This window comes from Ochotona princeps, chromosome 5 (assembly GCF_030435755.1).
Source record: "Ochotona princeps isolate mOchPri1 chromosome 5, mOchPri1.hap1, whole genome shotgun sequence".
Taxonomy (NCBI): Eukaryota; Metazoa; Chordata; class Mammalia; order Lagomorpha; family Ochotonidae; genus Ochotona; species Ochotona princeps.
The window spans coordinates 83,476,070-83,490,704 of NC_080836.1; the positions used below are offsets into that span (position 1 = coordinate 83,476,070).

Consider the following 14,635-nt stretch of genomic DNA (forward strand, 5'->3'; position numbering starts at 1 on the left):
GTGATACTAATCTCTTTATAATAAAATAAATCCACAGAAAAAAGGAAGTTGGTCATTCTCTTTTTTTCTTTTTTTTTTAATATTTATTCATTTTTATTACAAAGTCAGATATACAGAGAGGAGGAGAGACAGAGAGGAAAATCTTCCATCCGATGATTCACTCCCCAAGTGACCACAATGGCCGGTGCTGCGCCAATCCAAAGCCGGGAACCAGGAACCTCTTCCAGGTCTCCCACGTGGGCACAGGGTCCCAAAGCCTTGGGCCATCCTCGACTGCTTTCCCAGGCCACAAGGAGGGAGCTGGATGGGAAGTGGAGCTGCCAGGATTAGAACTGGCGCCCATATGGGATCCCGGGGCTTTCAAGGCGAGGACTTTAGCTGCTAGGCCACGCCGTCGGGCCCAAAGTTGGTCATTCTCACAGAAGTCAGAACTGACTTAAACCAGCGCTCACAAGGCCACTGGTGGCTAACCAGTTGCTGCAATACCATCCCTAATTTTAATTTTTTATAGCATTAAAAGACTCACCAACATCAAGATTATGTAAAATGTGATTTTTTAATGTAAGTATTGAGTCTGAATTTTTTATATAAATAGTGAGCAATTAAATTTTCATTCCATCATATAATCCTTTGGCCAAATATTTTCCAGTTCTTTGGGGGAATGAAATTAGCCTTTGGAATTTCATTTTGAAATATAAATACTTCATTAATTGTTAGACAGAAAGGCTGTATATTTTTTACACTTTCTAATATTACTCAAATGAGGACATCAGATATATCAGCAAACATTTAGCAGTAAGGCCACACAGTGAATGCTCAAGTTGTGCAGGCTACACAGTGTCTGTCACAGCTACTCGACCTTGACAGCAGAAAAGCAGCCATAGATTACAGACACTGAATTTAGAAACAGGCACCAGGCAGAGAGACAGATCATGGCCATACCTTGCTGATCATTTTTCCACAAAGTTTCTTGTTTTTTGTTTTTTCTTTTTTTCTTTTTTCTACTTGGATTAAAAAATACAGGAGCTGGCACTGTGGCTTAGTGGATTAAGTTTCCACAGATGGTGCCAACATCACATATGGACCTAGGTTCAAATCCTAGCTGCTCCACTTCTGATCCAGCTCTCTGCTGTTGTGACTCAGAAAGCAGCAGAAGATAGTGCAAGGGAGAACTATATGAGAGACCTCAAGGAAGCTCAAGGCTTGTGGCTTCAGACCAACACAGTTCCAACTATTAAGGCCATCTGGAGACTGAACCAGCAGATGAAAGATTTCTTTCTCTCTCTGCCTCTCTGTGGGTCTCTAAATATGCCTTTCAAATGCAAATAAATTAATCTTTAAAAAAACACAGATAAAAGTATATTGTGTGTTTGCCCCCTTGTAGGCATGGACCCTTTAATCTTCCCTGGAGATGAGAATGTCTACCCCTGAATGGTAGGCAGGCCACGGTGTTTTCTCATTTGTGTGGTTTTCTTTCCAAGGTACCACACCAGTAAGAAGTAGTGTGTATTTTTAGGTAGCATTACTAATCTAAAATGATGTTTAGGATTCTGAATATCAAAATAATTGTAGCACTCTACAGAGAAAATTTAATTACTTAATACATTCTCTCCATCCTGTGCTAAAGGGAATCAATGATGACTGGGCTGAGTCCCAATCCTTTAATACTTACTAGATATAATTATCAGTTTACATCACAAATGTATTCTCTTGGGAAGAAAGTATGATTGCCTGCTATTTATTAGCTGAATACAATTTAAAGTTTATTCCTCAGTGGATATGATACTGAGTAAAGCATCATCAGACTGACGCTAGAAAGTGAGCAGAACATGCAGCTCTTAGAATTTTCACTGTTGTAGATAAAGCATCTGAGATTGTGCCTGCTAGGTTGTAAACGCTCGAGAAAAACTATAAAAGGCCTCATAAAAATTGATCTTGTAGTCTCATAGTTCCACTGATATAGAGGAAGTCATGAGATTCATTTTATACTGAAATACATGATGTAACTGATGTGTATGGATCAAGCATTATGTTATTAATTTTCTTTTTTTCTTTTTTTTTAAGACAGAAGCCAGAACACATTACTAACCTTCTGAGAACACGACACAACCAACTTTACTATTTTGCCACCTCCCTGAATAGGTAAGACCCTATTGCACTAGGAACAACTCATCCACAGCTGTGAAAAATGTCCTATTGATAACCTTGTTTTTACAAATCTTTAAAGAAGTATTATTTCAAATTGTTAAGGAAGCAATTCACTTCGTATTTCTGTAGACAATATATTTAGAATTATTAAATAGTACTTCAAAGTGTTTAAAAGTAAGAGAATGAAAATAATTTTTTCTGCCGTGGGGATTGAACTAAGCCTGTCTCTTGTACAGTAATGATGACAAGAATGTTTCTGCAGCATTTGCTGCATGTTGCACGTGGTCTTAGCTTACATTATTAAGTTTGCCAGCTCTGTGAAACAGATATGATGATCCATCTTGATTTTGCAGATGAGTGGCAGAGGACAAACAGATGTAAGAATAGATGGAGGTGTTCCCTGGGTCTGGGAGCAATAGGCACAGGAACAAACTTCAGCCCTAGCTCTTAGCTTGACACTGGTTTCCTGTTGTCCTAGAAATGTCTGCAATCCAATTCTTTTACATTTAGGATACATTCTGTTATAATAGTAGAAGACATAGCCCTTTGCACCCCTTCTTACTTTCCTATAGTCTACTGTTCTCACAAGAGTCCAACTGATCATATCAAAGAAAATTGACTAATTTAGGTGACTCCATTCAAACCCACAAGTACCTATAATAAAGACCACACCCTCATGACCAGCACTGTACCTCCCTGACATCTTCTCCAATCTCCTCTTCCCCCTGAGCGGAGGCCCTGTGATGATCTGAGCTATGTTACTAGAGCTTAGAACACCATCTTAGATTGCATCTTGGTGGTCTCTCGTTTGTTGAAGGGATAGCTAGATAGGCAGGAGTCGTTGTGGAACCATGCAGGTCACATGATCCTTAACGTATATCAGCAGTGATTGTTGTCTTTTTAACAATTCCTTCACTTGTGTTTAAAAAAATCACTTTTGCAACACTTAAACACTTTAATGTTTGGGTCACTATTTTATGCCACAATGAGAAAGCTCTATTGTTTTCTGACATATCATTCTGAATCAAAATGTACAGTGCTGAAAACCCACATAGATACAATAGGGACAAAGAAGCTATATGGACATGAGAGTACCATTTGAAAAGCAGAAAATATTTATTATTCCTTGCAGTCTTTCAACTGAACACCAGTACAAAAATTTGTGAAAATCCAACATTGGTACAATTTTCCTTTATCTTCAGAATAGTTTTTTTTTTCTTTTTGGTAAATGGATAAAATGTACCCTTTAAGAAAATTTTCTCTAAAACTCCATTACTTGGTTTTATCTTCACACTATGCTTAGGAGCAGCACTTGATGAGTATTTATGTTGTAGAGAACAGCTGGCAAGAGAAAAACCAAACCATAGGACCACAGCGATCCGATGGTTAAAGAAAAAGCAAAGAAAACCTTCTATTTTTACCACCCTGTCTGAAAATAAGCACCTCTCGTTGCCCTGATTACTGCCTCGCCTTCTGTGGCACTCTGTGGGAGTGATGGTAAAAGCAGATTAAATCTGCTCTCAGAACATCAGTTTATCGTACTCCGCCCTACTATCAGCTGGCAGTCATAACCGGAACCCAGGCTATTCCAGCTCTTCCTGAGGCAGGAGCATATTCCAGGATGCGTCCTAAAAAGGGATCTTTCAGGTTCACAAGAGACTTGAAAAAAAGGAGAATTACCCACATCCTTTTGCAGGAATTAAAATAACAGGCACACTCCTCCTACTTAACAGGCTGAGTAATCAGCACATTCTACTGATTTCAGAGATTCTGAGCAGATTGTTTGGGTTGCAGTTCTGCCAGCAGAGGTGGTCACCACCTGCTGGGAAAGGCTCCAGTGTTTGTTCAGAGACTGCTGCTGCTGGTAAATCTCGCCTTTTAACAGTCTGGACAAATGGGGATAGGAAAAGAAAAAAAAAAGTGCTAGCAATTTTTCTACTGAATAAATTTTTAAAAAGCATCACTCAGTTATATTTGCATCTTCAAGATGTGGCAGTGATCAGAAATTTAATGGAAAAGTCACTTGGAGCTAATGATTAAATTGAGGGAGTAAATTCAGGATTAAATTTAGGAGTATCTGTATATCCAGCATAGGAAGGATTAAATGTGAAGAATCATGGGGAAGAGGAGGTTACCATAAAATAGAGAACATTAAAGGAGTTTAGCATTTACTGGGAAGAAGTGGAGAAAAAACCGGAAGATGTGTAGACGGGGACTCATGCCCAAGATGGCCAAGGGACATGAAAAGCTCAGTAACTGAAGTCTGGCTCCTGCTCCACCTGTCTCGCCGTGGAACGTGAACCTTGTATGGTTCCCTGCACACATTCACCAAGATGTGCTGTGGTTTGTTACAAATTCTAAATGTCCAAAGCAGAATTGGTAGTTTCCTTTCTGGTCGTTTCTGTCCCCAGTCTTACCTATCCCTATCACTATATACCAAAGTGTCCATCTAGACGCCTAAAAAACCCGTTTTTACCTGTTTCTACTAAATTTAAGTAGATACCAGGTATGTATCTCAGGCAGGTAGTCCATCTTTCTTCCACACTTTGACTCCTTCATCCCAGGCCTTCAATACATCTACTGTAACCTCTCGGGGGCCCACACTTAATCTGCCTATTTCTTGTATTCCTCCTTGCTATCCTCATGTGATTTTTAGCGTGCTTCAGGTCAGTCCCTTTCATGATGAACATTTTCTTGGACAATCTCCAGTTCCTTCCCTACCAGTGAGTGACCTTGCCTTCATTCTAGGCATAGCAGAATATTTGTTGCTTCGCCACCTTTATTGGGTGTTTTTATATACCCTGTCACTGTCTCCTGTTACTGTCCCCTTTGTTATTTCTATTACTACAAAATACCCAGCTTCTCCCCTCCTACTTCATGGAACCTGTGTCTCTTTCTTTAAATAGTTATTTTAGTGAAAGGGTAGAGTTACAGAAAGCAAGATCCCCCAGAGAGAGAGAAATCCTCCATATGCTGGCCTAATTCCCAAATAGCCTCAACAACTGAGGATAAGCCAGATTGAAGGCAGAAGACAGGAACTTCCTATCATCTCTCGTGTGGGTGGTAGAGGTCCAAGTGCTTGGGCCATCTTTCACTGCTTTTCTCAGACTGTTAGCAGGGAACTGGATCGAAGCAAGAACAATTGGGACAGGAACTGGCGCACACAAGGGATATGCCAGTATCACAGACAGCAGCTTTACCTACTATACCACAACACTGGCTCTAATTGTCTGCCTCTTATGTTCAAATGTTCTTCCTTCCATGAAGTTTTCCTTTCCCATCCTAATGTTGCAGGGTGCGAGCGAGATCACACCAGACATGTCTAAGGTTTATTAAGGAGTCTTTATTAATCAAGCTTGAAGACAACAGAGCACAATAGCAAATCACAAGTCCATACATCAACCCAACCAATCATAATCCAACCAATCATAATCCCAAAAGAAACAAATGGTCATCATCCTTAAGTCCATTAAGCTGAAGACCTATGTCCCAGCTTCCCCAGCAATATAAGTTATCCTAAGAGACATACAGCAAATAACCTGGACACACTTACAAAGAACCTGGACACACTTACAAAGCTGCAGACATTCACCTTTCCCTGGCTTCTCTGCCCACATTCCATCACTGCGAGGCCTCACCTCTCTTGGAATTCCTGATAGCACACAAACCAGTAACAACATTATTATATCCGTTGTCCCATCTAAGCAGTACACAGGGACCATGCTCAGGGGATTACCTGTCCTGGGTCAGCCAAGAGTCGAGGTGCCAGAGTAATGGAAGCACCTGGCCAGAAAGAGAGTGAGAGCCCCTGCTTCCTGGGCCTTTTAAAGGGGCTTGTGAGGGGAGTGGTTACACAACAATTCAATACCGTCCCCTCTCAGTTGATAGGTGAGTCACAGGTAGGCAGGAGCGAATACCTAAGTGTTGTGGGCTAAGGAGTTGATTAGTGCTCGTTGGGATGGCAGGAACAGGAACTGGGTTTGTAGCTAAAACATCTAGACTAATTGGACTTCCAATATCCTGGCTAATTTAGGATGTGGGGGAAGTGGTTGAGGATGGAATTAACATTCCATTGGTGTTAGGACTCACCTTCAGGACAGAGGGTAGAGAACACAGCCAAATTTTATTTGCCCACTGTCAATGGGTGCTGGCTATCACTGGCTGCACCCCATAACACTAAAAACAGGGTGTTAATTGGATCTTTGGGCAATGAGAATCATTCGAAGTCTTTTAAACACATCTGAACTGCAGATAATTCATCTTAGTTGTATTACTGTTTCCATTTCTATCTTTATAAAGTCGTCAAAAGCAAACATTTTCATTGTTTCCATGTTTATTCCTCAAAAGGTAGGTGACTAGATTTTAAATTCAGTAGTATCACTGAGTAAATATTACTTAATGAATAATTACTGAAAGACCGACTAGAGAATCAATTAATTAGATGTTACAAAGGTGAAAAGAAATGAGTTGTAGCCCTGAGATAGCATATTTATAAAATAAATTTCATGGTTATGATTATTAATTGTTTCAAGTCATTTTTTCATGGTTGTATATGGCTGTTTGTTTTGCATAGGTAATGGTATATGCTTGTAGTCAGAAAGTAAGAGATGGAGAAAGGATGAGCTGACGCTGTGAGACCAGGAGGAGATATCTGAAAAAAAGAAAGTTTTGGTGGAGGCTAGAAAAGAATTGCTAAAGAACAGACAGAACAATGTTAACAAAAATGAGAGCGTCTGATTCCTCCAAGGAAGGTGACCCTCTGAGAGCAAGGGGGAGGAGAGTAAAGCGCTTCCTGTGGAAAGGCCCTTCCTTCCAGCACCCGGGAAAGGGACACCTTCCACTTGATCCTTGACAAACTTCTGTGCTAAGGTTCCCTGAAAGTGATGGCAGTACTTCCTCCACTTTCACCACAAGACAGCACAAAAGGACCAGCTTGAGGCTGAGTCAGCTTTGCTGCATCCACACCAGAACAACTGAAGGGCCCGAAGAGGGTAACTCAGGAAAGGCCTTAGGAAAAGCCAACTTTAAGTTTGTTCTCTTATTTCTCCAGTTCCAACCCCCACTGAATAAAAATAGGGAGAGTTACTTTAATGTGTTTCATTTAATCCTCCAACTTCTATTAGTATCATCATTAAAAAGAGGTCTCATGATTCTTTTCATTCAATGTGTTGGAATTAGTTAATTGCTATAAGAAATAGATCCAGAAATGGGTCACAACTTTGGTTCCTGCTTACTCAGTAATCCTGATTGGGTGTGCAGGCTGGGAGGATGTTGCCTCCCACAAAGTCATTTGGGGAGTACAACATCTTCCATTGGACGCTTTTCCTCCGTGCTCCTTGTCTGCATCCAGCTATTGGAGGGGTACTCTGTGTCACTGCCTTTGAAATAAATATTTTTAAAAGCTACATGCTAATCCCGCCATCAAGAAAAATGTGAACCATAATTTTAATATTATCTTAAAATTTAAAATGTGATAAATACATCAGTTTACCAGTTTATAGTATTATGGAATAATTATCAGTTTATGGCATAAAATCATCAGTTTATGGTATTATGAAATAAGAAAAAAATTTAATCCTTTCCTATAGAAAAGTTCCCAATCCAATAATGGTTTAAAGGATTAATCCTACTACAGCTGTTGGTTTCCTTCAACAGTTTCCTGTTGAAGGCTAAGAGATTCAGAAGATTCCATTGTGAAATAAAACAACTATTTGTACTTTGGTAAATTTAAAAATTGATATAATAAAGATATTGGCCTAGTCAAAATATTTTGAATTCAACAGAGGTATCCTTTTTAAAAAGAGAGAGAGAGAGAAGATTAAAGATATAGCTACATTTTACAAAAGCAAAAATAAATATCATGCAGATGATACTTTTGCAAAACTGTTTTTAAAATGTGGTGCTTTGATGACTTCATAAGTAATCATACATATAGTCCATGCCTTGTATTCTGTGTTTGTCCAACTAGTGCCATGTTGGATGGTAGCAAACACTGCTGTTGACATGAAGGTTAGCAATGTATTTGATTATTTTGTATGAATGGAGTATTGTATCTCAGGATTACAGGAGTTGTTCTATACATTAAATAATCTACTGAAACCAATTTTTTCTTTAAATGGTTCTGACATGAGTTTTGGCTTCCTGTGAGCAGAGAACTCTTAAATTTTTGTGAAAATAATTGCTGTTAAGTGTGTGACCACTGCTTTTTCCTTGAAGGCTTCTTTTCTTCTTCAGGCATCAATAACATTTTAAAATGAGAAAATTGCTCGCTTGCTTATAAAGGAAGACAGTTTGATGCTTCACTATGTGTGAAAAAGGGAAGTTATCAGAAAGACACTGTTTGCCTGGACATAGAAGCTGATTCCTCCTGCATGTCTTTGTCAATTTTTTCTTCCCAAGACGTGTAATGATTTACATAAAGCCAGCTGACTTGCATTTTTTTTTAAATTTTTCTGTGTTCATCCACCTGCACCATTTTTAGATGATTGGCAAGGATCCAATCCTGCAGTTTCACTTGGGGATAGTTGTAGCCTCGGGAAGAACCTGAGACTTCAGGAAGGCAAATATTTCAGTGAGGGTGTGCCAAGGCCTGAGTCATTTAAAACCATTGTGAACAGAACTCAGGGGAAGACCCAGTAGTAATCAATCCTGAATAAAAAGCAAAGAGCCAGAACACTCAACAAGGCCTTTTCCTAAAACAGACTGTTGTGACCCAAGAAAGTTCTGGCTCCTGAGAAGCAATGGCTATGTACTTTGGGCTCATGTGTTCTTTTTTGGCATATGCTTAAAATTTGGGAGAGTTTTGTTTTAGGAACTAGAGAATTCTAAAGGGAATTTCGTTTTAAAAAGAAAAGGCATTGGAAAAACAGAGTAATATAACAAAGACACAATTCTGTACAACATACTGAAACACATATACATTTATGGGTCATTTAAACACTGACTAGAAAAGTGTTATTTGAAAGAAAAAGAAGAATACGGGAATTCATCAGTGAAACTCTAGAGTAGCATAAGGATGTGTGCTATGGCAGTATTATTTAATATTATTTTCTCATGACCAAGAGGAGGAATTGCATTATGTAGTGTAAATATTTACAAATTCATAGAAATTCTTTTCTTTCCAGTGTAGTTTCTGTCATGACAAGTCTGTTGTGCAGCTGCTGCTTCTGACCTTCTGAGTCCTCTGTCTTAGCATCCTGTGATCAGCACTGCCATCATACCCTCCACTTGCAGGCGCAGTGGCCTTCTGCCTCGACTCCACTTTCCACCCTTGTCATCCTGCACTGAAATAAACTCATCCTACAGAATCCTGTGCCACCTGATCCTCAAAGTACTATTCATCACCCCAGAGCGACCCCAAAAGCACCAAGCTCATCCCCATGTTAGGCCTCTCTTCTTTCCACACCACTTTACTGGGAAATGCTTTCCCTAGTTCTCCGCATTCATTTAATATCATTTCAGTCTCTCCCCTGAAGTCACCTGCTCGGTGACACTTCATGTACCACCCTGTTGAAGATAGTGGCTCCTGCCTCTTGCTTTGCTATCTTTTTCTCATTTTAAGCTTTTTATTAAAAATGTAATACAATAGCTTCTAATAAGTGCACACTTAACATTAAATGTCAACAATTGATAGGTGTTTGATATGATTACCTCCATTAAAATGTAAGTTTGGGGCCCGTTACGGTAGCCTAGTGGCTAAAGTCCTCGCCTTGCACATGCCACAATCTCACATGGGTGCTGGTTCTAATCCTGGCAGCTCCACTTCCCATTCAGCTCCCTGCTGGTGGCTTGAGAAAACAGTCGAGGGTGGCCCCAAGCTTTGGGACCCTGCCCCTGCATGGGAGACCCAAAGGAGACTCCAGGCTCCTGGCTTCAGATTGGCTCAGCTCTGGCTCTTGTGGCTACTTGGGAAATGAATCAATAGAAGGAAGATCTTCCTCTCTGTATATCTGACTTTCCAATAAAAAAAATGAAATAAATCTTTAAAATGTAAGCTTTATGAGCACAGAAGTGTTACATGCTCTAAGGTTTATAAAAGGACCTTCTTCAGTTTCATTGCTACTATATTAGCCTAAACACTTGGGTGCACTTTCACTGACTTTTACATTATGCATACCACATGCACACCAATATAATTTTTCTATTTATAATTTTATGACTAACTTACTGATTTGAAAAGGAAAAGGAGGAAGTAAGAGTGAGAGAAAAGCAGAGAGAGAGAATAGTTCATCCACTGATGCTCTTATAAAATACAGCATTAGCCAGGGCTGGGCAATATTGAAACCAGGATTAAGGAGCCTCGTTAGCATCTCCTATCTGAGTAGCAGGCACAGGTGCACTTGGTCCATTATCTGCTGCCTTCCCAAGAAGCTGAGTTGGAAACCTAGGAGCCAGTACTTCAACTGACACTGTCATGTGGAAAGTGTCTGAGGTGGAAGTTTAATGCACTGTACTGGTTGATGCCTAGCTCTACTCTTCTTACGTCTCATCATAACTTACAAAAGTCCCTGCTCTGTCTCATGTTTCCTTAAAGTTTTCAGTGTTATGAAATGTGTTCTGATGAAGGGTATACCATGCTGTTTGATAAAAAGGGTGTCTCATTGTGTGGAAACTTTCCTCTTGTAGCGTTGGCTGTGCTGTTTCTGGTTTAGTGAAGTAGTATCTTTCTTCTCGTTCAGCTCCTGTATGGTTTCACCTACCTCCACATTTGTGCTGCAGTCCTGTATGTGTCAAAGTATTCCCTTTCAGCCATCAGTGTCCTTCCTGATTAAAAGCAAATTGATTATTCCAATTTCCACAGAACTTGTGGAGAGTTCCTCTCTGTCTCTTATGTTTTATGTCAGGATTTATGGTATTGTCACCTGACTGCAGCTTGACAAGTCACTTTTACTTAATGTCACCTTAAGCATATTGCTAGCGTTTGTATATCCCCAATCTCTTGAACTTTGTCCACCCTTTCTTGTCTGTGGCACAAGTGCTATCAGATGCCACCACCAGAGGAGAAAGTTTTAGAATCTCCTATTCCTCTTCTGTTTTGTAACATACATTTGGCTCCCTTTCTATTCTTTTTTAAAGGTGAATTAGATAATCTAATGTCTTACAAATAAGTCAATCCTTAAAGCACTTTTATTCCTTTCTAAAGCATTTGGAACTACTTCACACTTAAGGTTTTCAACCTCTCAAAAGTGATGTATCTACACGTCATAATTTGGTTTTAGGAAGAAAATGTATTTAGCTGAAATGTCAGATTCCCCTTGCCTCTGTGGTTGAAATGCTAGACATGAAGTAGAAGTTTGCTGTCGTTTGATTTATTTCTTAAGAAAGAAAGATAAATCAAGGGGAGGAAGTGGTGTACATCTTGCCTTTAAGGAAACCTTGAGGTTGGGATCCTATGTGAATGCAAAGGACAGTTGTTTGTGACTATCTTCTTGGAAAAAAAGCAGGTACCTAGAGTTCTCTTATTTCATCCATTATATTTTTTCTGTCATGTTTCATGTTCTCTTAACTCATTAACCTAAGTTTAGATATTTCCCTTTCCTTGTTCCAATGTATAATTTAGCAAACAGAAGATTCTGAATAAAAGAAGGAAGCAAATTATTTTGTCCCCATACTTCTTTTGGTGAAGATACCAATTGCTCCGTGTGTTTATGACATTTCTTCTTTAGAATACTGCATCACTTTCTTCATAAACTTTTAAAAATAATATTTCTAAGTATAATTATCAATATCTGAACTTCTTAATATTTTCCTAAGTTGATTTGGTTATCTTACTGTATTATAACTAACCCTATAGTGACATGCTGAGTTTCAATGTAAACTTAGATGCAATCTTAAAAGAGAAGAACTTTTGGAATTAATTAATCTGCATCATGTTGTTGAGGAGCAGTTTTGTTTGGTAGGTTTGCTTTTGAGACCTTTTTACTTCAACCTGGGATTGAGAAGCGTTTCAGAGACTATTTTAGACAGTAACACTGGCAGAGACACCAAGATCCCCCGGATATTCCAGATGTTTGTCTCTGTGAAGCCCTTAAGGTGAATTCATAGATTTATACATTACAAATCTAAAAAACAGGTAGGAATGACCTAAATAAATCTCCTGTGGTGGTAGTGGAGAAGATCCAGTGGACTGTTTTCTGCTTTCTTCAGCCAGCCTGTTATCTTGGGATGAGACAGAGTAGTCGATCCACCTCCCTTTGTCTCCTGTCTGTGGGTGTTACTGCCAGTAGCACCTTTCACACGCCAAAGATTTCTCATCAGTCTCATCTGTCATCTCTCCCTACTTTCCATTGCCATTAAAAATATATGAAACTCTCATTCTTTGGCTTTATGATAATTACGGTGGAATGTTAAAAATGCATTTGTTGCATTTAATAAAAAGTAAATTCCACATAATGAGTGTATAAAAATAATATGGCTCCTTAAGGTTTTTGTGAAATTACTTTAAGAGAGTTTCCTACAAAAAGATGAACTGTATAATGGAGACTAGCATACCGAGAAGTGAAGATATGTTGTAGTACGCATCCCTAATCCTGAATAAAGGGAGGACTTCCAAAGAAACTGTTAAATATACCTTGACAATAGGTTATTAGACTCTCTACCATTGTCTATACCTGTAATACCGTTATTCACTTAAATAGCAGAATGTTAGACTTGTGACTGTTGCTGAAAGACTAAACTATTGTAATAATATGGGGGGAACTGGTAGATGGCACAGAGAATAGGAATGGAGGAAGATGAGGTGAAGGAGGGAATCCCTATTCCTACAAAAGCAGCATCATGGAAAATGAAAATGACAATAACAATAAAAACTAAATAAATAAAAATAGATAAACTTATTTTACTTTTTGAGTTACACATCATTTTTATTTGCTCTTGGTCAGGCCCAAATTATCTGACATTATATGATCCATTGAGTTTTATATGAAACTTTTTCTTTCCTGCAGACTTACCATGTAATATTGCCATATTTGTGCCTTTACTTACCTAATCTATTATATTTAAAAGTGAAATATTTATTTGTGGAAAAATTATTTATTGTGAATTTTTCTTTAGTTCTTTCCAAATTCTAATCAGCTCATTAACTTAGACTCATTATATACATTTCAGGCCAAGAGGATTTAGTGAATTTATGTCATATCATATCCTTCCAGAAGTTGAACAGAATAAAAGTCACAAGCTGTAAAAACTGACCTGATTTCTAGAATTCACTCTAGGCTACACAAAGGTCTGTCTGTTCTAAGAGAAAAGTCAGACTGTATCTGAAGCCTGACCCAATTGGATCAGATCTTAGTTGTGAGGGAATTCCAAATGATAAGGATTTGTTTTTTTTCCTTTTTTGGCTCAGTTCTACTGATCCAGGTAACAAGGCTACTTCCAAGTTGACTCAGACTTCCTCTGAGTCGCAATTACAGCCGCACTGAGAACAGCACTGCATAGAACACCACCTCTCCTACATTCAGAAAGTAAAAAGAAATAAAGGAGAGTTTGCTGGTTTTTGATTCACTTTTCACTGTTTTATGACTAACAGTTTTCTTTCCTCTAAAAAAACTGTAGTTAACATGGTTAAGTGATTTTGACTCCCAATAGATACGGTAGTTTAGTATATTTTAAAAATGAATGAAATGCAAATATTTTGCACCAATATAAACCTCAATGCAGGTTTATATTCATAAAACACCTGTTTCATCCTGTTTTTGCATTTACTGAGTTATCTTGTAGGTTACATTTTTCAGACACATGAACCAACTGAGAGTTATTGTTACTGCCTAACAAAATCCCTGGGATAAAGCTAACATTCAGTCAGGATTTATTAAATAAAGAGGTAGAATAAGTGAATTGCATCTTAGAAATTAAGTAGAACCCATGACCTGTTCATTAAAGCGGTTTGTAAGCCAATGCCTCCCATGGAAAGGCACAGTTCTGTTGGTCCCACAGGCCATCTGCATTTTTTCCTCCACATTTTCTCTGTCCTCACTTCAGTGTCTCATTGTAGGACGTATTCCTGACCAAGCCACGCATTTCTGTAAACCACCACCACATCTAACCAAGCATGGCATCTCTGAGAACCTTCTGGAGCTTCTACCAATCAGTGACCAAAAAGAATGATTCTCTTAAATTGCTCATCAAAATCCTAGCAAAATGTTCTCTAACCTAATAAGCATTAATGGAAAAAGAGTTTATGAACACATGGTATATGACTGAACTAAAAACTGAACTCAAAACAATAATAAGGTAAATGTTTGCCAAAAGAGTACAAAACATGATGTATTATTCATTATTCCTCTTCTTGCAAAAAGCAGATGTCATAAAGGTAGATAAGTGACAAATGGCAAATAGGTAAGTAAAATATGGAAACTTTGATTATAAGGCAGTATGTTAATTAGCTCATTAAATATTCAATATTATTTTGATGGTCAGGTTCTGTTTTGTTTTGACTAATTAGTTTTTGAACACAGAATCTAGCATCTCATTTTGATCCCGGACATCT

At 38.5% G+C, this 14,635-nt stretch overlaps 1 protein-coding gene across 7 annotated transcripts in view; it reads left to right on the plus strand.

Moving 5' to 3' along the window:
* Nucleotides 1-14,635, plus strand: part of MAP2 (microtubule associated protein 2) — a 210,951-nt gene that overhangs the window by 116,759 nt on the left and 79,557 nt on the right. For all 7 annotated transcript variants that reach the window (XM_036493175.2, XM_036493202.2, XM_036493203.2 and 4 more), the window contains exon 3: nt 2,065-2,142. The gene's annotated coding sequence lies outside the window, so the exon portion shown is untranslated. The remainder of the gene's footprint in view (nt 1-2,064; nt 2,143-14,635) is intronic.